This window comes from Varanus komodoensis, unplaced genomic scaffold (genome assembly GCF_004798865.1).
Source record: "Varanus komodoensis strain SLA01 unplaced genomic scaffold, ASM479886v1 scaffold2, whole genome shotgun sequence".
In the NCBI taxonomy this organism is placed as follows: Eukaryota; Metazoa; Chordata; class Lepidosauria; order Squamata; family Varanidae; genus Varanus; species Varanus komodoensis.
The window spans coordinates 32648769-32674183 of NW_025335568.1; the positions used below are offsets into that span (position 1 = coordinate 32648769).

The 25415-nt window shown below is 40.8% G+C and overlaps 1 protein-coding gene across 2 annotated transcripts in view; it reads left to right on the forward strand.

The window, feature by feature from the left end:
- Positions 1-13118: 13118 nt before the first annotated feature.
- Positions 13119-25415, forward strand: part of NCK2 (NCK adaptor protein 2) — an 81046-nt gene continuing 68749 nt past the window's right edge. For both annotated transcript variants that reach the window (XM_044428658.1, XM_044428657.1), the window contains exon 1: positions 13119-13500. The gene's annotated coding sequence lies outside the window, so the exon portion shown is untranslated. The remainder of the gene's footprint in view (positions 13501-25415) is intronic.

Sequence of the window (25415 nt, forward strand, 5' to 3'; positions counted from 1 at the left end):
ATGGTGATTGCAGAATAAAAGTCTTGCCTGGAAACACGTCTAGTCACTTTGTGGATTTTCCTTTGATTAACTTAAGAACATCTTTCTTTTCTTCTGGCATTCCTTCCATTACCTCCTGAAGAAGATTTTTTCCAAATACATTAAAGTTCATAAAGCCCAATATCACTTATGCCTTTCTAAGGAACAAATGACACTGCTGCCGAGATGTGCTCCAAAGAAATCATGTCAGATTTTTAATCTCTGTGAAGAGAATTCAAAAACTTTGGGGCCAAGATAGTTTTCTTATCCATTCTCTTCTTTCTTGAAAGAAGGATACAAATGTGAATAAAAATACTGTACTTTAGGTGAACTCTAGGCTATGAAAGCAGTGCTTACTTGAGAGATTAGGATCCTGGGACCATTGACTACACTACTTGAAGATGTGCTTGTGTAAGGGAATATACAAATCAGAGCTTTAAAAAAATTCAGACATTTATCATGAAAATGGGCTTTAATTCTGAACTGCTTGAAATGTCATATAATGTGCATTCTAGTATATGTAGTCAAATGCAAGATCTGAAAGGAATTCTCAGTCCAGATTTAAATCATAATTACAAGCTCTACCCCATGTCTCAAATGAAGCCCCTTTCAGCCCTGGATCAATAATTAATAAACACACACTTTCTTGAAATTCTGCAAGACGGTTGCCACCACATGGCAGTCCACCAAGGGTGACTCTCCCAGGAAATTTTTGTGCATTGTAAACTTGGTGAGAATTAAATAATGGTTGCACAAGTGTGTTAGGATTATGTAAGGGCTTTTTCACCCTGTCATAGCCTATGCTTGCTGGGTTTGCACAACATGACAACCCAGAACATGGGTTGCATGTTCAACCTGCTATCCTCAGACACTGCAGCGTGTTGTGGGTTCTCCTACCCATGTCAAGCCCAGCATGTTGTTTAAACTCAAAATAGGATTGCCAGCTTTCCAGAGGAAAAAAAGAGCCTGTTCTTCATCAGAGATTTTATATACAGAAATTAGCAGCTAAAGCCTTTCCAAGTTAGTTATTACCAGGTGGATTGACAGAGCAAGGTGGAAAGTGACATGTTCCTATTCAGCTGAAGGCTGTAAGTTTAAGGCATGGCAGTGGGAAGCTTCCTTTGAAGGACTGTTGCTTGGTTTTAAAGGATGCACTTTGTATTGCAGTAGGTCTGGTGTTTGTATTGCATTCCTGGTGTTTCCAAGGAAGGCTGAGGCAGACTTAGAGATCCCCTGCTTGCTTGACTCTGTGTAAGGTCACTCCCTATGTTCCTATCTGCTAATTGCTAAAGATTGAGCTGTTATTATCAGCTAGATCTATAGCAATCAGCAAGCAAGCCAGAGGCACAGTGCCCAGATTCATTCTGCATAACATGCTGTTAAGAATGTAGTGTTCATTCCTTTTCATTTTCCAGTCAGTGATGTTCAAACTCTCCTATGAAGAGTTAACTCTCTCTTTCTTCTTTTGCTGGCACAAAAATAGCATTTCCATTATGCACTCTATCTAGTGCATGTTTGCAAATGCATACAGAAAGTTTCCATTCCATGGAAAATTGGCAAGTCTGTCTTGTTTACAGAGAGGAAAGGTAACAATTCTCGGGTGGTGGGGAAAACCCAATCACTAGCATTCTGTAATTATATATCTGTCCACTTAGTGCTGGCAGGAGTAGATTGGGCTGGGTTGGGAAACAATGCCTAACCCATCATGCCTAGCCACCCTCCTTTAAACAGAAAAAGCAGTGTCACATAGTGGTGTTTTTCACACATCGATCCGTTCAGGTAGGACTGCGTCAAGGCCTGCTTTCATAACCTGCCACTCTTTGGTATGGAAGGTGCTGGGAACATGGCTGCTGTGTACTGAGGCATCCCTGCCAAAGCCGACTCCATGTGCATAATACTGTGAGAACAAGTTGCTGCGGCATGCAAACGGTCAGTCCCTGGTGCATTGCATTCTTCTCCCTTACATGCTTCGTTTCCCCCACTGTGTCTCCAGATATGAGATAGTTAAATGTGACCATCACAGACTCAATGCACTACTTGTTATGTCTATCCTCAGTGGGTTTGACTGGGTAGGTTTAGGTTGCCTTCATTTTCATATCTGAGGTTTAGAGGCATATTGTGAAGTCATGAACACATAAAGTGATCAGGCAGCTAATAAGTGCTCAGAAGATGTTTGTTCTGTTAAACCAGCCTCACCGCACCTGATGTTTCAGATGTGTTGGGCCACAACTCCTATCACCCCGGGCCAAGTGTCAAATCTGGAGGTCACCCAATTCAGGAGGGTCACATTAAACAATAACTACTAGGAGGATTAAGTTAGTTTTGAGGCTGGTGTTGTTGTGAAAAAATTCAGTAATTGCTGTCATGATTCACACCCAAATAGTTTAGTTTGAGGTCAGTAGAAATGGCAAAGGCTGAATTCATGTGTGTGCCAAACCAGTTTCCTACCAGATGGATTTAAAGCATCCGAAATGCAAGAAGTGCTGTGCTGGATCACAGACAAAGGACCTGTCTAGTCCAAAGCTGTGTCCCCACAGTGGCCAGCCAGATGCCTATGGGAAGCCCACAAGCAAATGTGGCCACAGTGGCACCCTTCTGCTCCTTTTACGGCAACTAGTATTTGGAGCACAGCAAGATGTAATATAAGGTCTTGTATAATATATTACAAGATAATGTAATGTCTCATTATCTGGAGATAATAACTGGGTTTGCACTAATGGACAATCCACACAGTGACATAAGCCCAGTGTGGATCCTTGCCACCGCCACACACATACCCAAGAATAACTATGGGAAGAATGAGGTTTATTCCCTGGATGGCCAACTGTCTGAAACTATCTCCTGTTCTGTTCTGTTCTGTTCTGGCAGTTGAAATTTCCAGCTCATGAACAGCTATAGCAGCCTCAGCTACCTCCTCCATATCAAGCCCCAAAAGCGTTCACTGGTAGCGATGGTAGTGGCAGCAGGCAGGAGTACTAAACCTAAAAGGATTCTCGCCATCGCCAACAGACCTTGCAACGGAGATATAAACAAATGAGTCAGATTTGGGGGCAGATCCAGGTGCTTAGCCAGCCCTATATCCACCCCAACCCTATTTTGAGTCCTCATACTCCTCTCCATAATATTAAGGCTTCATAGACCTGCTCATCTTCCAGTATGAGGGATGCCGTCATTTGCCAGAAATCTCCTACCACATTTTTCATAAGACAAGGCAATCTCAGCACAAAATAATATACGGACCACAAGTAAGGAATGGCGATGCTAGGAAAGCACTGGGGGGACCTCCCAGCCTCCCAAGTTATCTGGTTTGCAGGTCTGCCACAGCTTCAACAAGCTGCAGTGTGTGTGCCATTTGCCTCATTAGCCACACAGGTGTGGCTTGTTGTGTTGTCCACACCCAGGCGACATGCCTTTACGGAGAATGAAATAACTCTCTAATAAATCATGGCCTGCCGTTGTATCATCTGAGGATTGTTTTCTTCTGACGAGCCATGTTGCTTAGCTTCATGACAAGCTGTGCCCAGCATGTGACATCATGGGCCTTGCCTTACACAAGCCACCATGGCTGGGCTGATCATGAAAACCAAGCCTCTGAGAATGACCTTGAAGTAGCCATGCATGATCAAAGGTATTTCAGGACCTGACCCGATACCAGTGTGAAGTTGCCTAATCACACTTCATCAAGAGACAACTCTGTTTCCTGTGTTTTGAATAACAACCAAGGTGTCACTCTGCACTTATTGTGTGGAATGGTTGGAATGATGTCTGTGTCATCCCACAACATTGTGTAAATGGAAACTGTTAAGATAGGCATCATTGTCTGCATTTTTGCATTTCAGTTCCCACTGACAACACAGTTTATATTCCCCTCATTCCCTGTAGGTGGTGAAATAGGCAGTTCCCTTGAAGCTTGTACAATAATACATGTGATCACCTTGTGCCACAAAACCCTTTGTTGTGTGAGCACTTTAGCTACCTTTGAAAATCTTTCAGTTTAACCCAATAGTTTTCTATAATTCTCCTATTAGTATGATATATTTCTACTTTCCATAGATTAGATTAGCAATTTAAATTGAAATCAATGGCATTAGGAGGCAATATCCATTTCAACCCTGTACTATTAATTCTTTAGAATATGTTTTTCAGTTAATTCCATAGCCAATTAATTACAACAGGAATTGATTGCACTGATGCACTGCTCAGTTGCATCTGTATATGTGACCGAGACTATTCACTGAGTATGTCACTGGAAAAAAAATAGCATAAGATCCCTTCTTTTAGTAATGATATATTAGTGCCCATGTATAGATGCCTATCAACATATATTCTCTGAGCAGTTCACAGAACAAAGAATAAAATGCAATATTAAAATCTAAAAGAGAATAATTAAAAGCAACGACAAGATGATAAAGACACCAAATTAGCTCAAATTATAGCATATCACAATTTAAACATTAAGAACCCATCTTTTATTGTCTTTTTTTAGTTTTGCTGCCTTTTAAAATGTGCATTAAAATGGTCAGTAAAAGGTCTTCTTGCTGTGCAGGGAAGACCATTAAGAAGAAACAAGGCAAGCCATAATGACTTTCTGAGGTAACACCTAGAGAAGGCTGTCTCTCTAGGAACTACCCATCTCATTTCTCTTGACAAGGGCCCATGAAGCGAGACACCTGAAGTGGACCTTCAGGTATATGTAGAAGAAAGACAGTAAGTGTTCATGGTGCTTCTAATGCAAGCAAGCATCAATGTAATGACAGGGAAAGCAGGAGGACTACCTTTTTGATGTTAGGTTTTTGGTTGACTCAGCTGACCACAAGTGTCCCTTTGATGGCACACTGCAAGAAAGGCCCAGAGTACTTTACATGGTAATTCAGAGTCCTGCTCCGCAGGCTCCCAGTCAAATGTAGCATCTCCCCCCACACCTCTCAAAAAAGGAGGAGGATGGGTGAGGAGCATAGTCTTCATATTCTTTTCTTGCCTTATTATACCAACTGATGAGGGATCCCCATTCACTCCCTCATTACTCGCAGTCAGTGGTATTACCTGCAAAACAATTGCTTTTGCTCTCAATCCCTTCCTCCTCCTCCTCCTCTTCCTCCTCCTCCTCTTCTACCACCACCGCCACCACCATCGTTTGTTTCCTCCTCAGCAGTGGCAGCATTGAGTGGCCATTTTGCTGGCTGGTGCTGCACAAGAGTAATTGGAAAAGGAAGAAAGTGACTGGGTTCAGACAATAAGACAAACCATGTTTTTTTAAAAAAAACCAAATTGTCTGAACCAAATTGTAGTATTTCACCATGGTAAGTTGGGTCCTTAGAACCATGATGAGAAACAACAGTTTGTTCTATGGTTTCTTGGTACTACTATGGCTTGTCGTGTCATCTGAATCCAGGATCATAGTTTCTATGATCCTGGCATGCAACTACCATGGAGTTCTCTGGAAAGAGTGGCAACTGCAGGAGCTGCTCCAGCCATTCAGTTTCTATGTGTGGACCACATTGTGAGTGCATCTGATGTGAATGCTGGTTAGCAGCAACAGCTGCAATTGTGTGGATTTGCCTCTAGTCTCAAACTATTAATGGCATTATTCCTATTTATCTTCAATGGCTTTACAACCCAAATGATATGTCCGAGTTGCCATTTTGACCTTTGAGTTTTAAATGGATTGTACCTTCTTTTAAAAAAAATCTGTGCAATGAACAGACGTGTGAAATGTCAGGATTTGACCTAGGCGACTTGAGTTCCCCCTTCTTTCAACCTTGCCATAAAAGACAATCTGCCAATGATCACAATGAGATCTAGCAGACCTCTCGGCAAGTGTTGCAAATGCCTCACCTTGGAAGAGACTCCTATTTTTTCACATTGTACGTATGTGGAACAAGTGGAATTACTTCTGTAATATTGGCATTTCCTTTAACCCCTCCTATTTTTTCAGAGACTGGCATCAGGTTTTTCTAGCACCCAAAGCTATTTTTTTTTCACAGCTAAAGCTTTCATAAGTAGTCCTTTGATCTACAATTCTACATGATTCTGTGTTTCCTGGAAGACAGGATATTCAAAGAAACCTTGTATTGATCTATTTCTTACTTTCCTGGCTACCTTTTGGGAACTATCCTAATGTTAAATTCTAATTTGCCCTAATTTGAAATATATTCCACATTTCTTTGCTTCTGCTAAAGGCATGGGGCTCACTTTATAGAAAGTTGGTGAATCTTGCAGTTCTGTTAGCATTAAAAAAAAACAGGAATGGTAACTTTACAATATTACATTCCTACACATAATTTAAGTCAATGAGGCCTAGATACTATTAAGACTGTGTGTGACTACAGACCAAATATCCTACTGATAGCTGGAAAATGCTTGCTTAAAGCCACAATTGTATGCGTGTTATAGAAGTCCTACCAACCCACAGCATGCTTCCACCCAGTTATGATAGTGAGGGCATACTGAGAATTGTAGGATTCCCCTTCCCCCACAAATAAATAAATAAATAAATAAATAATCATGGGGTTCTACCCTAAGTATACACTGATCATTTTTAATGGCTGGTGGCTACCAGCTCTGAGGAAGTGGAGAAAAATAAACTACAAGTTGACTGTCGTCAGCAAAGAAAAGACCAGTCTGGAATTTGTGGCTGTCTGACAGAGAGCAATGAGGGGTTCCAAAAGCATGAGGGTTACTTAGGTAAACGGATGTTTCCTTAAACACTAGAACAGTCTGGCTGGCTGTCTCCTCCCTGCCCTTCCCTCAGTGCGTATATGTGCAAATAAACAAATCATTATGTAACCATCACTGTGAATCTTCAGTACCCTCTCCTCATAAGGAAGCCAATATGGAAAAGTCTGCCCCTGAAATTTCCAACTGTTTAGAAAAATGGAGAGGAGCAAACTAATTAAGACCTTAACCTAATTATTTGTGATGATTCTATGGCAGATCTAATTCTGGTGATTTCTCAGTGCTGCCTCTCACATTGCCAGATGACAGAAGAAAGGAGCCTGCTGTCCCTCACTCCACTTCTTATTTAGACTTTGGTCATGCTCCAGAACTTTATTTTTAACATTTGTTTGTGCCTGGGTGGGAGGGATTTATGCTAATGTCAAAGAACTTGTGTTCATCTGAAACATGAAATTTCCTAGCGCAGGACACGTAAGAGAAAAGGCTCCCAAGTGAAGTTTAGAGAATGAAAGCCTGTGAGTGACTTGTATCCAGTAAGTTGAATCCAATGTTAGTCTAGTTTAAGATGATTTCATTTTAAGGGTTCTGCTCTAAGGAGAACTAACACTGGCTAATATGCAGTGCTAATCTGACCTTGGCTTCATTTGGTTTCATTTGTCTGCTCTACAGAGGAAAAATGATGGTTATTACCCAACAGGCAGTATCCAAGTTGATTCAAGAATTAACTAAAATTATGTTGCAGTAATGTAAAGCTGTGAAATACAGTGTGTGCTGTAGGTATTCCCAGAAAACTGGTGTAATAGTTAACAGTATAGACATTGTGCTCTAGGTCACTGATGGTAGTGCAATGTAATTTGCACTAGCAATCATCTGGACATGCATACTGCCCAATGCCTTTTCCATAAGTATATGCATGGGATCTTTCGTATATCCCCTACTATAACACAGAAGGAGGCGTGGATGTTTTCCACACCAATTCTTACTGCAGATGGGAAGATGGAGGCCGTGCTCCATGCAACGGCGAAGAGTCATGCTCTTGCAGAGGTCTCAACATGGGCTCTGTGCAATGAAGGAAGCCTAGAATGAACCTTTCTATTTTCTGAGTCAAACAAAATGGAACCATAAGATGCTATATGAAAGGAGCCATTCTACCAGAAGATGCTAATCTGAAATGCGAATTATTCCATTAAAATGAGACAGCCACATTTTTCATTGTATTTTGAATGAACATGGAAAATTAAAATATCATACCTATCACCTGAAAGAAAAGGGAAAGAATCATTTCCATGACCAGTTTTTCCTTTTTTAATGGATAAGATGCCTTTAAGTTTAGCACCACAGCCAGCTATGAACAAAGCCCATTACAGAATCAGTTCAATATTATACATTTTAAATATTTATGCTTTTTAAATAGTGTTCCCTATCATCTGGAACAGAATTTGCAGCTACTTCAAGTGGTTTATTTACAGAATCATAGTACATCTCTATCCTGTAGACCAGACTCTAAATTTATTGTCGAATCCCACCTTCTCAGTGGCTTTCTTCATTCCTTTCAGGGGCATACAGGAAACAGTGGGTTGGACTCCTAGGCATGTTTAGAGAGAAATGAGTCCCACAACTAGTTGGGCAATGTTGGGACTTGTAGGAATTTTTTTCTCTAAACTTGCATAGGATTGTATTTTTAATTATGCTACAATAGTCATAACTAACCTAAGTCCCATTCATTTCAGCGAGTCTACTCTAGACATGCATAAATCTGGAGTCAACCCGTTATATACCATTTTTTAAACTATGCAACCATTCCGCTCCTGGTTTTTCATGGACCTTCACTCACAATGAAATAACAACCAAGAAACCTTGTGCAAAAAAGAGGAGATTATTAATTCAGTTGTCAGACATCACCAGTCTATCTGCCACCTATGCTAGAAATTTTCATTTTTTAAAAGAGCCTGTACAAAACAATTCATTCTTAAAACTTATTTAGGGAATTAAACAATTTCAAGTTACTGTTTAATGCTATTTAAGTGCAGGGTATCTGCCTAGACTAGTTGAGCCCTTCCTCACCCGGTGCCTTCCACTTGCATTTCCCATAGTATCCTGCACTGGCCATGCGGGCTGGGAATGATGGAAGCTGCAGGCCAGCAACTCACCTGCTTGAGTTCTCTGGCTGCTACAGTTCTCTTTTTGAGATCTAAAGGAAAAAGATAAGCTACATCATATTGAATATTTCTGCAAGAAAGAAGATTGTACACTCCAGGAAAATACTTAAACATGTTCTGCAGTATTTAGGATAGGCTAAAAAAGTGGTTTGCATATCCCAAGCCAAAGAGGGTATTTTTCTGAATGTGTCTGAAATAATTTTGGTAATGGAAGGTGGCAAAAACAAAACAAAATGCAGCATCCCAAATTCAGAAACCTCTTGGGGTTGGTCTGTGTGTGCGTGCAGCATGATCATATCATCCTGGGAGCAAGCCCCGTTAAATTCAATGGATAATCGCCCGAGTGAGTGCATTTGAAATTGCCACCTGTTTTCAAGGGTAGGCTGCTTTGCACTCCACTTGCATGGTAGCTCTTACCATGTGGCAAAGTATTCCTGTGCAGAGGGCGGCTGAATGGATGTCACAAAGCTCACCATGCTAGAGATTTCAAACAAAACCAAAGCAGCTGGGGAGAAATGTGTGTTCTGAGGTAAAAACTGGGTGACCAGTACAGCAAGGTGCTACACTAATAGCTTCCTATATAGTAACGGTTCTTATCTGGTGTGATTTTATGCAAATTGGCCCTCAGTTAAATTGGTATTTACTATTTTATTGTCTCCACTTTTCCCCTAAGATCTCTCAGGAGAAACAGAAGATGCCGTTTAGAATAATAAAAGTAATGGATGGTAACAGCATCTAAATTTGACACTTAATGTCCATTACAGTGTTAAAGAAGACCCATCCTTTGATAATTTCTTACACTGAGAACAGGAATGTGCAAGTATTTTCAGTTCTCAAATCTTGTCTCAACCTATTTTTAGTAAATGTCATTGACAATTCAACAGTCATGCAGTTATGTGAGAAAAGAAGCTATGTTACTGTCCTCCTGAATTAGAATCACCGTGCCAGGGATTCATAAGTGATTTGCTGATAACTAATTAAGGATTTTGAATATGTTCTGCTCATTGCATTTAGTACTGATAAAGTAGATTATATGCTTGTATTCAATACACAGGCCAAAAGCCTTTTAAGAGACAATCCTATATACGATTAGACAGAAAAAAATTCTACAACTGCCACGATGCAGGACTTTTTTCCCATACAAATAAGCATGGAATTGTATCCTATTGTATTTCAATGTATTTTATCATGTTGTAAGCCGCCCCGAGGTTTCGGCAAGGGGCGGCATAGAAATGCTATAATAATAATAATAATAATAATAATAATAATAATAATCCTTAAATCCCATTTATTTCAATGGAAGACATCTATAACTTGAATGTATGCAAAGTTAGGCAGGCCCAAGCTAATGTTAGCCCAGTTCTACCTAGGACCAAGTTTTGCATAAGTCTCCCATTGAAATCAGGGAGATTTAAAATATTTTATATACCCCCTAAGACTAGAAACCTTAGGGGATATGTCCCACTATTTCTTAGTAAATGCTTATTATCATGCAATGCTATGCATCTTTCAACAGAAGATTTTTTTTTTTGTCTAAACATGCATAGAACTGCAACCTCTAGAATCATGCTCAGTACAGGGCTGCTACTGAGCCCCAGCATGTAGGTATGATGCTTGCAATGTAGGGCTGGAACAGGGGAAACTGACTTAACACTGTGCAGCTCTGAGCCAGTCCCTCACTCTCAGGGTTGTTGGGGGATTAAATGGCGAGGAAGCGGATCATATACCCCACCTCAGGCTATACATTTACTATATTGGAGGAAAATATAGTAAATGTAACAAATATTTTAACACTGCAGGAGAAAAGGAAGACAAGTCTTAATTGCTAAAAAGATCAGGAAATTCCAGTTTAAGTGCTGGTACATACTATTATCCTTTATATATAAATTAGGCTGCAATCCTGGACAAGGTTTCCTGGGAATATATCCCATCAAACTAAATGGGCTTATCTCTGAGTAAATGTGTATAAAATTGCACTGTTAAGCAATTAAAATTATACTTCTTGTAATTTGCTGGTGTGTGGCAATGATCCAGGTAAAGTTAAAATGTTTATTTTCTACTAATTAGGAAAAAAGAGAAGGCTACATTGTATCAAGTCAGACCATTAGCTCAGTACATACCTACTCAGCAGACTTCCTGGGTTATAGGCATATTGCCTAGGTATATTGCTATAGTGTTGATACTAGGCAAAGATTCCTCCACCCTCCACACTTTCAATGGTTTATACTATTTTGTGGGTTTGTGTTATCTTACTCTTTTCTGTTGCAGTCTTAGCTATACTTAGCTAGGAGTATGCCCCATTAAACAATGCAGGCCTTATTTCTGAGTAAAGCATAATTTGTGGTATTCATCACTGCGTTGACTTTGTTTACGGAAGTGTTTATTGTTGATTATTAGTGTTACATTAGACTTGTACCCTGCCTTCCTTCTTGCAAGGAACTCAGGACGGCTGTTTATGATTGCACTGTTACTAGTTTGGCATTTGTACCTTTGACTTTTTTTCGCTGTTTTGATAGCCTTTGCCCGACAGTCTGCACCCACGCCCGACTATTAAGGTTGCAATTCTATATCCACTGATCCAAAAGTCATCCCCATTCAACTCAATGAATCTTATGCCTCAGTAGCCATGATTTAATTTAATCATTAATTTAACTGGAAATAAAAGGCTTGATACACACAGAGGCAGCCTTAAAAGTAAACTAATTGAAAACAATAGAAATTAAGTCAGTGGCGCCACTGATTTCAGTGGGCTTACTCAAGGAATGGTGAACCCGGATCCAACTAAAATAAATTTCCCAAACCTTAAACTGACCTACTAGGTCACTTTTGTGCAATTCGTAGCATTAGTAACTCTGTGCACTAAAGGCACGGGCACTGTTGCAAGGTAACACACCCATCGCACACTCGACACCGGCAGAAATCCATTCTTTCCTGCCCGTACTGCCGCGCGAAAACATTTGCTTCCAGAGTGACGTCACGATCCTGGCCAATCAGCCTTCTCGGATGCGATGACGCTATTCCTGAAAGTTCCCTTCTCTAAGGTGGCACTTTTGGGAATGGTAACACTGGCAGCTTTCTATATTTAGCTGTCGAATGTGGTGCTGTGTCCGGTCTCTTCCATTTCCTTGGGGAGACGTGAAAAACTTGTCCGGAGAAACAAAAAAGACGCCAAGCACTTTTCTCCCCGTCTCTTTTCCGATTGAGTATCGTTTTGATGGCGAGTGACTTAAGTAGGAACGGAGAGTGGGGGCGTGGGTGGAGGGGAGTCACTGGCAACTTTGGCACAATAGTGCCAAAGGCGTGGATGTGCGTTTGATCTCAAAGAAAAGCGTCGCACAGGCTACCGGCCATTTAAACTTTCAAATCTGATCCCTCTTATCGAGTCCATATTTAGGCTGCAATTTGCAATAGGATGACAACCCCGCTCCGACGGATGAGCTGCTGCACGCCCTTGGCTTCCAGCCTTTAAAAAAGCAAATCAACAAACCCGGATTGCACCTAACCGAGTTCTTACTTAGAGTAGCCCCATTGAAATGCCTGAGAGTTAAGTGAGGCTAACAGGCGGCGCAGAAGTGCACCAAAGATCCGGGGAGAACACAACGTGATTTACGGCAGATACACGCGCGCTCACGCACCGACGCGGATTCGATGCCTGCGCTTTCGCGGAGTTAAGCGCGACTCAGCCCCACGGATTCGGCGCAGCATTTATTTGCTTCGCACCTGCCGCTTAATTTGCTTGCTTCTCATCCGATCCCTGATGCAGAAATAAGTCCCACAGAGCGCAGAGGGGCTTATTGTGGCGGAAGGGAGTGTGCATAAGAGTTGCAGGCCAAGAGCTCGAAGCGTCCCTCCTAAACTTCTACGGTGCCGCTTGCAACGGCGGGGCGCGGGGGAGGGAAGGCCAGGATAGGAAGAAGGACTCTGCGGCGTTCGCAGCGTCTTCTCAAAAAATTGTTCGGTGTTTCTCCCCCTCCCTCCTTGGCCTTTCTTTGCCTACCCGACCGGGACGCTGGGAGGAAAGCAGGAATAAAAGATTCGTTGCAGGAAGAGATCCTGCCCGGGGAAAGGAAAAGGAAGGCGGAGGAGGAGAAGGGGGGTTGTTCATGGGTCTCATCCCCGCCTCTCCCCCTACGCGATCCCGGCGGCAGGGGAGGAAGGCGAAGAAGAGGGAGGGAACCGCTTGCCTGTGTGGAAGGGGGAGGGGCCCGGAGCTGCCGCCGCCGCCGGGCTCTGAGGCTGAGCTGAGCGGCAGTCGGAGCGCCGGGCCTTGGACACGTCGAGCCGGGAGGGGGGAACCCTAGAAAGGAAACAGGGTGAGGCCGGTGGCCCTTCAGGAGGACGCGGCCCAGTTGCGTCGGGCTGCTGGGCGAAGGAAGGAAGGAAGCAGCCGCCGCCGGAGGAGAGGAGGAGGAAAGCAACGAGCAGAGCAGTCGGGCGGTGGGGGAGAAGCTCGCCGCCGCCGCCGCCAAGACAAAGAACTGAGGCCGCCGGGGCAAGAAACCCTCTCCTCGCCCCTCTCCTGCCCGCCTCCTCCTCTTCCTCCTGCCATTATTAATCCGCTCCCGCTTCCCTCCTCCTGGGCCGGAGAGTTCCGAAACCCCCAGAGAAGCCCGCGACACGCAGACCGCCCCCTTCGTCTCGCGGTCAGGTAGGAAAGCGGAGGAAGAAAGGGAGCATAACGAGCCGCCATAAACTTGTAGCGGCCGCCGCTGGGGTCGTGCGAGGAGTTGGAGAGGCGGATTTCGGGCTTTCGGCAAGGCAAAGCCCTTCTCGACCCTCCTCGCCGTCCCATCGCCGCCGGGCCTAGCGATCGCGCCCGTGTGGAGGGAAGGAAGCAAGGAAGGGAGGAGGGGGAGCCTTGGATCCGCGTCTCCGCCCTTCCTTTCCTTCGGGGCTTTGAGACAAGGAGAAAAAGGGGGATGTTGAGGGGGTGGAGAAGGAAATAGCAGAAGGGCGAACGCGTAAGTGTGTGTTGGGGGGATTCCCGAAATTCAGGGCTCGGTTTTGCAGTGGATGGGAGGGGGCTTTTCTTTTTTCATGGAACTGTGGGGAGAACTACTGTCGCGTGCTGGCCTGGGAAATGGAGGGGGGGTGCGATTGTGCATGAATGCCTGCCTGTGTTCCCTAGGCTAGGAGTTCAGCAGGGTTCAAGAAAGAGAGAAGGGCCAGGTTTGCCTTTCCAGAAAGTGCGAGGGGGAGGGACGGGGGGAGCCGACGGGCATGGTCCAGACAGGAGCGCGCAGTAGCTGGCTGAGCGCTGCACGGTCCCGCGCGGGGGAGCGCGGTGTGCCTGGAGGGGGAGGCAGGTTAAAGGGGGGAGCCCACTTCCTCCCTCTCCTTCGCATCTCAGCCGCGGGGACTTTGTGTTTTGGGGGCGGCGAACATGCAAGCTCGGCTTCTTGGCTCCGTTGGAGGAGTGGAAGAAGCCAGGACGACGGGCTGGGGTAGGAAAGGGCTGAAAAATGGGAAGCAAGGGGTGGCCCTGGAAAGAGTTGTGTGGTGAAGTGAAAAGGACAGAAGTAGAAACAGGATGGCGGACAAGCTGAAATGAGGGCTGGGAAGAGTGTGCGTGCTTGTGTATTAATATCCCTGGCATTTCGGGGTTGAAATAAAGATGGAGCAGCAGCAGCCTTCCCTCCTTGGGTTTTTGTCAGACAGCTGCTGCTTTGTATCAGGGTGGGGAATGGAGGCTTCTTAGTGGTGACTAGGAAACACTATGGCTTTTCCCATCATTTCCCCCCATCCATGCGATTAATAATATTGACCTACCTAACAGGGTAGTTGTATTGAGAGCTGCAACATTTAGTAGAAATGTTATTGTTTTATCTAGATAATCACTGACTGATTTTATAGCCCACAACCATGTATGTCTTTTGTGTGCAGTAAGTCCCATTTAGATATTTGCTCAAGTGTGCATAGGGTTGTAAACTTACAGGGATTTAAATCAGCATATTTTGGTGACATACTATCCATTTTCTTGTGTAAGTTGTCCATTTAAGGTATGTCGGCGTGGCTTCTTAAAATACTGAAATCTTTTTTTTTTTATTTGTTGGCCTTGACTTTGGGACATTTCAGATTTTAAGCAGAGGAAACTCAGGTACACTTTGCAGGAAGCTGCAGCTGCACAAGTACACTTGTGTGATCTATGGGTTTGCTACACTCAGAGTCCTCATATTGGCCTGGGAGGCAGCAATTCTTCTTGGGAGTTTCTTGCATGGAATCAATGATGGAGGAAATACCAGCTTTCAGGAGGAGGATATTACAGTAATGCAGCTTTCTCCATACTGTTGTTCTCCAAATGTTTTGGTCTGCAGTTCTCAGCATTCATGACCATTGACCGTGCTAGCTGGGGCTGATAGGGATTGAAATTGGGAGGACACCTAGTACTAACATGACTGCTAGTTGCTCTAACATTGAAACACATTGCAGGTTAAATCAAAAACAACCTTAGTGCAGATCATAGAACAGTAGAGTTGGAAGGAGCCAGAAGGCCATCGGGTCCACCCTGTACTCACTGTAGGACACCAACTTAAACCATCCCTCTTATACTTTCTGAATGCAACTTGGAAATAAATCAGGCTTATTCTTTATGAGTAGTGTGTTTGTGAGTGTTACCTGGTTACTTCCTTTTACAATGGGAGCAACTGAATGAACGTTTGACCCATGACTTATCCTGCATCATGTGTGAACCTGGACCTCTGGCTTGTTTAATCTCCAACACTAAACAAACTATGAACTGGAGGTCCATGTTCTGTTACTCCTGATTGCCCTGGGACTGTGTTTAAGCAGACTACTTGTCTTATTTACTCATTTTACCATTTCATTAATGCTTTTAAATGTCTGTTCTGGATTCCCTATGCAAGAGGGTCAAAGACTGCAGGCTTTGTTTGGAGAATATAAAATCCTACTACTCAGTTCATTTGATATTTTAAGATACGTGTTTTATTTAAATATATTTAAATATATTCTTATTTAGGCTAGAATGTATTGGTAGCTGCAGTAGACTGTCATCAGCTTGCACCATAATTAAAACCTCTGTTATGCATCTATTAAAACACTGCCAATGTTCAGGATTAGGGTTAAAGCTTCTACCAGTGAATGGTGGATGCTAATACACATACTCTGGAATAGTTACATTGATTTCAGAGGGACATATTTAATTCCTACTACTTAATGTATGGATGCTAAATGCATATAGATAAGGCCTATAGAGCAACTGCTGAGAGTTGCTTTAGAACATAATTTTTTCAAGGCTGATCGTGGTTACAGTTTTCTTTCTTTCTTTCTTTCTTTCTTTCTTTTAAAAAAAACCACTTGCTTTGTTAACTTTCAGTAAGAACCTGGTTCAAAAGTCATACCTTAGAATCAAATAATTCTGAGCCTAGGAATCCATTTTTAGTACAAAACATGACCAGAATTCATAGTTGTTGGACATGCAAATCATTCCTGGTTACCCAAAGTATTCTTAAATTTTCATCAGGGAAGGGTAGATTAATTTTGTTATTGTTCATGTTAAACATGTGAATATGAGAGGCTTCATATCACCCAGCAATACATGAGTAGATCCTGATCTACCTTTTGGCTATTCTTCTGGTATGGTATAGAAGGTTGGAAGGCATCTCATTGGAGCAGGTGTTGGTAGATACCAGTTTAAAACTTGACTTCATGGAAATAGTGTTAATAATGAATACTGAAAAGTGCTAGGTAATGTATTCCGTACTAACATATACTAAGGGAAATAAAACAATAAGAATTCTTGCTGTTGAAATATTTAAGCTTTAAAATTGTTTCACATCTGACATTTTTCCTGCTGTAGATAATAGCCATGTTCATGCTTCACACTAAACTGGAAATAATGACTTGAAGATGATGGGAATTTTATTTCAACACATCTGGAAGGTAGCAACTTTGGGAAAGCTGTGGCAAACAATGGCTCTGCATCACATGAGCTCCTCATAGGCTTGCACACTCCGCACCTCTTCCTGTGTGACTGAGAAGAAGAGTTCTAAAATTTGTGTTTCTAATCAACTATGTCTTCCTGTGTTTAAACCATAACTGCAGTCAGTTTACAAACCTAGCTTAAAAATCATGGTTTGACACTGGCTTATTTTAAACTAATTATAGTTCTAACTATTTGCCTGGTCCAAATGACATGGCAAGCCATGCTTAATTAAAAGAAAAAGCTTCAGAACTTGGCTCAAATGCACAGTAGTTTGGGAGGGGAAGAGGGAGTACATGAGTTCATTCTTGTTGCTCTAAATCATGGCTTAATGCAACATCCAAACATGGCCTATCTCTGAACCATGCTGTGTGTTTTGCCTTGAATATGTGAGTTGAAAAGCTGATGTGTGTATGGAAGGATCCTGTTCTAATAAAAATACAGTTAAAAGGCATGCATGTGTTTCCCTAATTCAAGATTGTTTCCTTTTTGGAAAGTGTCCCTTGACTTGACTGTGAGTGTTAGAAGGTTCAGTCTCAACTATTTTGCTTCTGTAGTGCCTCATGTACAATTCTGTTGTTTCACCTTAGTATATCTTATTGCTTGCTTCATACTAATAGAATATTATAGCTGTTCAATATTTCTTTTTAATGCCCATAGAATTATGGATGGGTTTGAAAAGGATGGCTTTTCAAACTACTCTCATTTGAAATTGAAAAGTAGCATTAGTGAATTGATTTAAATTTGTGGCTGTTGTTCAAAACTACCAAACAACAACAGAAAATCTGTTTGATATCAGAGTACAAGAAAAAAGATGTGAAAAATATTTTATATTTTAAAACATTTCATTAGAAAGACACTTTTTAATAGAAAATCTTTGTCATATGGTGAAAAAACATTTTAAATTACTTGGAAAAATGGTTTCTGTGTTAGTGAAAACATACATTGCTAGAAAGGTGATATTTTTGGCTATAATTTCTATGATTTTTTGGCATGTATATTGAATACACACATTACTTATATTACGTTAGAATCTGTTGCTGGAACTATTTTTCAGCATTTTTTGCTGAGACTAATTATTACATTTCTGTACCACCTGTAGCCAAAGCTCTCTGGGCAATTCACAATATTTAAGTCACCCATCAAGGTTTCAATCAGGTCAGGACCAGCTTAGCTTCCAAGATTAGGCAGGATCAGGCACTTCAGACTATATGGAAGCTTCTGCATGATATCTTCAGCAGTAGTTTAAGGGCCAATATAGGACTACCAAGAATCCCTACTGTCATTCATGTGTGATGGAGCAAGCCAGAGGCAAGCATGATGGTAGTCCCATTTACGTAGATACTAAGAATTCAAGCCCTTGATGTCTGATCATAGTATTGTGTTTTTTTAATCAAAATATCTCAACCATATGAAGGAGGTGCAGCTCTGAATATGATTCAAAATGCTTTGTGGCTTTACATACCCGTATCATAATCTAACAAAAGTATGCAAAAAGTATTACAAAATCTTAATCAGATTTTCCTGTCAAATCTCCATGCGTTAAGTAAATGTGCCCTTTTTTCAATAAACACCTAATGAATACTTTAGATTCTATGGAAAGTGATTGTGCTGATTAAAAGTGTCAGTGTAATTTATGAATTACTCCAGCTTTCCAACGTGGTATGCAGAGCTTCTTAAAAGATTTCCTAATAACTTGTAATGATAAAAGAAGTTAGAATACTTTACAGTTCAAGAAACATGAACCAAGCAACTAGCCTCCATTTTGTGTAGCACCATTTTACTGATCCAAGTTTCTCTTGCAGCTTTAATTAGCTACATTTAATCATCTTGTCATGCATTATTCTCTAGTGTGTCACTGTATACTTGAACAGATAATGTTTTATTCTTTGGTGAAGTCCATTGTTTATGTATTGTATTGATATAATCCTTTACTTTTATGAACCATACCAAATATTATATGTTACATTATGAACAAAACATTAAAAGCAGGACTAGAAAATATTTCAAATTATAACTGCCAATCTTAGAGTTTAGGAGACAATCATGTTTAGGAAGGAATAGGGGTTTTGGATAACAGATTTGTTGATGTTAACACATTAAGTGCTCAGGTGATTTGTGCTCAGTTTGTGGTTTTCAACACATATCACAATGCTGTTTTTTTTTTAATCATCTCCCTTAACATACACAGAATTTAAAAAGTGTATACATATTTTGAATTCCAGGGGCTAGAAAGTTTCCCCAGTGAAATGTGCAGTTTAAGCTGATCAGTTCTGTGAATGAGTTCCCTCCAATTCATTGATGTTATTTTGTTTTAAGCAGCACAGTTAGTGTAATACACACTTAAGGTTACCAGGCCTTCAGTTGGAGGCGGTGCCTCTGATCTTCCAATCTACTGAGTATGGTTTCAGTCCATCTCATCTCGGTTATACATAGGAAGGCGTAGACGTAAGGAAATATTCTCCAGACTGAGTACTGCATCATGTGCTGTGTGGGGCTACCCCTAAGGTCAGGTTCAGAAGGCACAGCTAGTGCAAAGCTCACTAGTTGTCAGTGGATACTCCCTTTCAGCAAATAGCACCTTTGCCAAGGGAACTGCCCTAGCTACCTGCTACTACTGGGCCTTGTTTCCGGTTCTGTTGTTGGTGTTTAAAGCTTTGAACAACCTGATTAGGTGACTACATTTTCCTTTATTAACTTGACCAATCACTGAGATCATCCTTTGGGTGTATAGAAATGAAATGAAAAAATCCAGTGAGGCAGAAGAGTAGAGCTTTGAGTGCATTGGCTTCCCTTTATGGAGTTCCCTTCCAGTTGATGTCAGGCAGGCAGCATCTGCTAAAAACATTGTTATTTAAACAACACTTTTCTAAGTGAAACTCCAGGCATGGTTTTAGTAGTAGAATTGCATTTTAACTGTTTTTATTCTTCTGTATTTTGACACGCTTTATTATCATTCAATTCTCTGGAATTCCCCCCCCCCCCCAATAAATAAATAAAAATAAAATGTTTTTCTACGAACCTTTTAGCTGTTCCCACTGGTAAATCAATTGCATCTGTTGCTGGACCGGGAGAGCTTGTATGTTGCAGTCCAACCATTGGTAACCTCCAGGCTGAGCTCATGCAGGGATCTGTGTGTGAAGCCTTGCTAGAGAATGGTTTTGAAGATGTAGCTAAATGGAAAGCCTTGTTGTGCCAGTGTAACTAGTGCTGAAAGAGCCACAATGGCTGCCAGTTTGCTACCAAGGCATTTTTAAGGTATGGCTTCTGATGTACAAGGTCATAAACAACTTAGGACCAGGTTACCTGAAAGATAGTCAGCTATATAGACCCATTAGACCAATCTAACAGGTCTATTATAGGCCTTGCTGTCTGTGCCGCACCCTGCATGGTCCATTCCAGCAGCAACATAGCAATGAGCTTGCTCTTCAGGGGCTTCTTCCTTTGATACTTTAACCATCCCATGCTTTTGACTATGATTAAAAATGTGTTTATTTCTGCTGGCTGTCCTGACTGAATGCTGCTGTGCTATTATATCGAGGTATTGTTTTATTATTTGCTGCAAACTGTTTCAGGATTTTAAAAATAGGAGTGGCATATGAATACTTTTTTAGAAAGCTATAAAATAAGGAAGTGGTGAGCATGAGATCTGCTGCATGTTAACTTGCTTATTTCCTTGAAATGTGTGCGCACTGTCCCTGGGCAAGGACATGATAATCTTGTAGGGACCTTAATTTATTTGGATATGTTCTCCATTCAAAGTGTTCAAATGACTACTTTCTTTGGACTATTTATTTATTTATTTATTTATTTATATCACATCGCGCCACACCTTTCTTACAAGAACCTTAGGAAGTCCATAGGATCTTCCCCCCCTTTCAATTATATCCTCACAAGAACAAGAAAACATTTACTACACAGAATTTAGTAAGAGTTAGGATTGGTCCTAGCCAATAAAGCATCAGAACTATTAGAGAACTTGCAGAAGCAAAATATATGCATCAGAAAAAGGAAATTTTCTTTTACAATAAATTGTGAAAGTTAAAAAAAAAAAATTGGATCCCACTACAAGCAACTCTCCGCTCAAGCCTATAGAGAAATTAACTCATTAATTGGTGGTACTGAGCATCCTGGTAACATTCCAGCACAATGTCAAAAGAACTCTCTAAGTTTTTATAATATATTTGGAAATACAAATTCAGGTATTTACTTTTTGGTTCGTCATTTGATTGTCACTATTAAAATTTATGATTATTTAATATGGCTGTGCCCTTATAAAGGGTTTGTGTGTAAGATGGTTAAAATTTTTCGAACGTTTAAAATTAAACTTTGATAATGTTAACATTTGATATTTTGCACTAAATTGGTGAGGAATCTGATTAATGGTAAGTTCATAGACAGGAAATGATCCCGAATTAGAAACTAGAGCATTCAGTGTTCTAGCAGGCAGCTGTGCATGGCAATACATTTTGTTCTCTTTACCACCTACACTTAATCCATTTTGGAGGAGCACTGAAATAAATCACTGTGCATTTGATTTCAGTTCCTGTGTAACCAATCCATATTCTATTCTAAATAAACCAAGAAAAACACAATCACATGTTTGAAATGGATTGGAATATATAAAGGTTGTCTGTCCAATCCTGGTTTTATTAGAAGGTAAGAATATAATCAGTTGTATCCAGTAGTGGTTTTATGCAGAAATGCACGCAGTTTTCACTCATTCTACTAAACCCTCTAAAAAGCATTTCCTGGTGGTTAGAAGAACCATCCGGAATAGTATTCAAACATTGCACAAGGTGCCAGTAGATTGAGGCATTGGTAGAGATTGAATGCCCTGCCTTGTGTATACAAAAGTACTTTCTGGTAGCACAAAAGCCACCATTGGAAACACCACAATATTTTTATGTGTTTTATTTGCTGAACACATGATTTACTGTTGTTGTTTTTTTAAAGATACGGTGCTTTGACAACACAAAAGCTATGGAAAAGATACTTGACTGTAGAGGGAAAGGACAATGAAAGCTCACTTTTCATGTTATATTTTTAAATGCACTTGCTGCTGTGTATTGAAGCAAATACAGCTTTTACAATTGCATGGTCAAGGTTAAAACAGTTGGAACATGCATAGAATTGCCTTCCCCAGTTCTTTGGAAGGATGAATTTTTCTTTTAACTATAATTACTGATTGCATTACGTTGCATTAATCGTTAATGTGGTGATGCTAACCAGGTTTAGAACCAATCAGGGTTTCTGTCATGAGATCTGAAATAAAAGTTTTAAGTTAGTTTTAGATCCAGCTAAGTGAGACTCCTGGTAAACCAGAGCTATAGTTGCAACATTTGTAATTGTGGTTACCATGTAACTGTCATGATTAACTATGGTTGGACCCACCAAAATTAGGTGGTAAGGAAAGTGGATTTCTGCAGTCTCTTTCTGTAGTCCCAGTAGTTTCTAGGCACAATTATTAGGCAATAAGACCAGTTGAATTTGCTGAGTAAACATGCATCTAATTGTGCTGCACAAATTGTTATTTCTGCATCAGTCCTTTAAATCATAGTTATGCCTTAAAAATATAGGAAACTGGCACCTTGGAAAGTTAATGCAAAGTATCTGCCTCAGATAAATGACCTACATGGCCAGATCATGGATATTGTCCCATAATGTCCCAACTTAATTTTCTGTTCAGTTTAGTAGGCTCTTAATGTTTTGTCCTCTCTTTTTAAAGTGTTAATAACAATGTTTTAGTTCATTGCTATGGGTTGTTGCAAAATATGAGCTAGTAAAGGATGTTTCTTTTTCTGTGGATTCAGATGGAAATGAATTAGTCAGCCATGTAAGATCCAGTGCTTTGAAGGTAGTCAAAAAGGCATAACCTTGTAGGAAAAGCTTAGGTTCAAGGGGAGGTTGAGGTTGTTAATTCTTTGGTGCTGGAAACAATCTCCTCTTAAAAGGGAGTTTCTTTGTTTCTTAACATTAACAATAGTGATCTTTTAATTATCCTTATAGGAAATAATCAAAACATTCTGAACATTCGACCTATGTAATTAGCCTTGATGCTGAAACGTATAATGAGATAGCAACTGGTTGATGAAACTGGGTCAGGCAGAAGACCTTGGTATGGTATTCAGATAATGTTTGTTTAAATTCCAGCCATGCCTTCATATTACTGCTGTTTGTGTTGGAATTAATATTATATAAGAGAGGCAGCTTTTCTGAGTTTATACTTGGAAAATAACACTTGTCATATGTGGATTGAATTAGAGTTTTCTTCTTTAACCCTGAACATACGAAGTAGTAGTCTTTTCTGTGGTATAGCAGATAAGTGTAGCAGATTAGGTGTATGCTGGTTAATCATTCCCATCAACAGAATAGCTGTCAATAACTGATCTACCCCCTCCCCCCCATCTCATTTGTTCTTCCAAGCTGATCAAGACCAGGGTTTATTATGGTTCAGTGGCCACCAGGCTGACTTTGTGGTACTATAGGTCCTTTGCTAAGGACCTATTTCAGAAGTCCTAAGCAAAATACAATCCTAGTAAATAAACCAGGTAATGAGAGAGAGAGAAAGTACCACTCAGGTCAACATGTTTATTCCAAACTGAATCTTCCTTCCCAACCAACTAGATTCTGTTGCATCCTCAGGGATATTCCTGCTGCAGGTGTGCCAGATGTCTGGGACACTGGATGCCACTCAGTGGCTTAGCTTATGAGAGCTGACCAGCCTTCTAGCTCTGCCTGCCCAGCAGTTTCTCCCACTGCTCCCCCCCCCCCGCCCTGAACCACAGGTGATCTGGGTCTTACCAGCCGCTTGGCTTGTTTCACAGCATGTTGGTTTTGGCATTTCAGCTAAGAATTCCAACTCTTCCTTTCTTTTGAGTACAGATTCAGAACCTGGGGTAGTTGCCTTAGAATCTGGGAGGCGCAGACCCTGTCCTTATAATGGCTTCCTTCTGTGTAACAGGCAGGTGTCATTCCCCTTCTCTCACCACTGCAACCTTCTGCACTGCTCAGCATCTGCTCTAGAGCCTTGGGGTACCATCTGTAGCAGAGTCTCAAGGAGGGGCTGCTGAGAATGCTTAATAGGGCAAGCAGAAGCCTGTGTGCATGTGTGACTTTTGATTTTGCTTATATAGCTTAGAAATACATTTTGTTTATTTTTGCTTATGTGGTTATAAATCTAAATGCTCTGTGCCATTTGAGAGCTGTTTATCAGACGTACAGAATTGTGTGGTTTGTATTAGTTTTGTTTTTTAAAAGAAAAGCTGCAGTTTCCCATAAAACCTAGAGATGATAGTGGGCTTTTGTCCCCATGTATGCATTTCCTGTTTTTTTTCCATCAGTAATGTTTGAGTCAGTTTTAATGTGTGCTTCGCTCTCCTTCCTGCCTTTTTTAACCCCTTAAAAATCTGTTATGAGGTAGTTAGCTAAATATTAGACCTAACATTTGATGCTTAAGGCTTGTTTTCATTTTTATACATACACTTTATTTAGGTGTTGGAGCATGAATGTGTTCATAGTGGTTTTAGTGGAATGATCCACATCTGATTATCAGTTTGGCTGATGAGATATTGTAGGAATAAATAACATTGCAGCCTAGCAGGCATGTCTTTTGAGAGATGGAGTCAAATGTATTCATTTTTTGAACAAACTTGGTGTTTCAGTAGCTCATCCACCTTTTAGCTTACATGCTGCCTGCCTTGGTTAAAGAAAATATGAAGAGTTGATGGTGTACATTCTTCATAGATATTGATTGCTTAAGAAACTGTCTCAATATTTTTTTAACTTTCATTGATACTGATGGAATTAATTTAGTGTACTTGTAACTTTTTTATTTAAGTATTTCTGTGCTGTTCAATTAGGCAAGCTCTCAGAATGGTATGCAGAAAAACCTATATTGGATATCTTGCTCAGCCACTGGCAAGTATTGGAGATAGAAGCTAATTGGAAGAATGGGAATGATTTTCAGGTGGAGTTTGGAGACATGAGCTAATGATAAAGCTGAGGCTGATGGAAATACTTTCTTATTGTTTTAACAAAATAGGCAAATGTTTGAGCCTGTTTGAATTTTTAATTTTGATGCACAAAATAATTTTTTATCATTTAAAGCACGTGTCAGTCCTCAAAACTAATATGAAGTCACTCTCCCATTAAGATATGTAAAAACAGGTTTTTTGGTGGCATCTAGTCCAGCGCACTAGATAAATGCAAAATAAATGAATGGATTAAGATCTGTAAAGTGAAATTAATTTACAGAGAAGTTTATAAGCAAAACCTTTTGGATGTTGTTGTCTTCATTTTCAACAAAAGCAGAACTGTTTTGTTTTTGTTTAGAAGTTTCCATGATTTTTTTTACTCTGTTTTGTACCAGTGCATTCTCAAGGCATGCTTATTTTAGGAACTGCCCTTATTCTTGCACAGAAATGAAACGTGGATTTTCAGCATCCAAATCATGATCTGCTTCTGAGAGATAATTTAGGGCACAATCTATGCCCCATGCTGACTGGGTCAAACTGAGAATTGTACTTTTACCTGTCTAAACATGAATAGGATGGATCCTATAATTTCTTACTGCTGTTAGAGCTTATTTCTGTTTATGGGTGCTTTTGGGGCAGTGTCTTCTA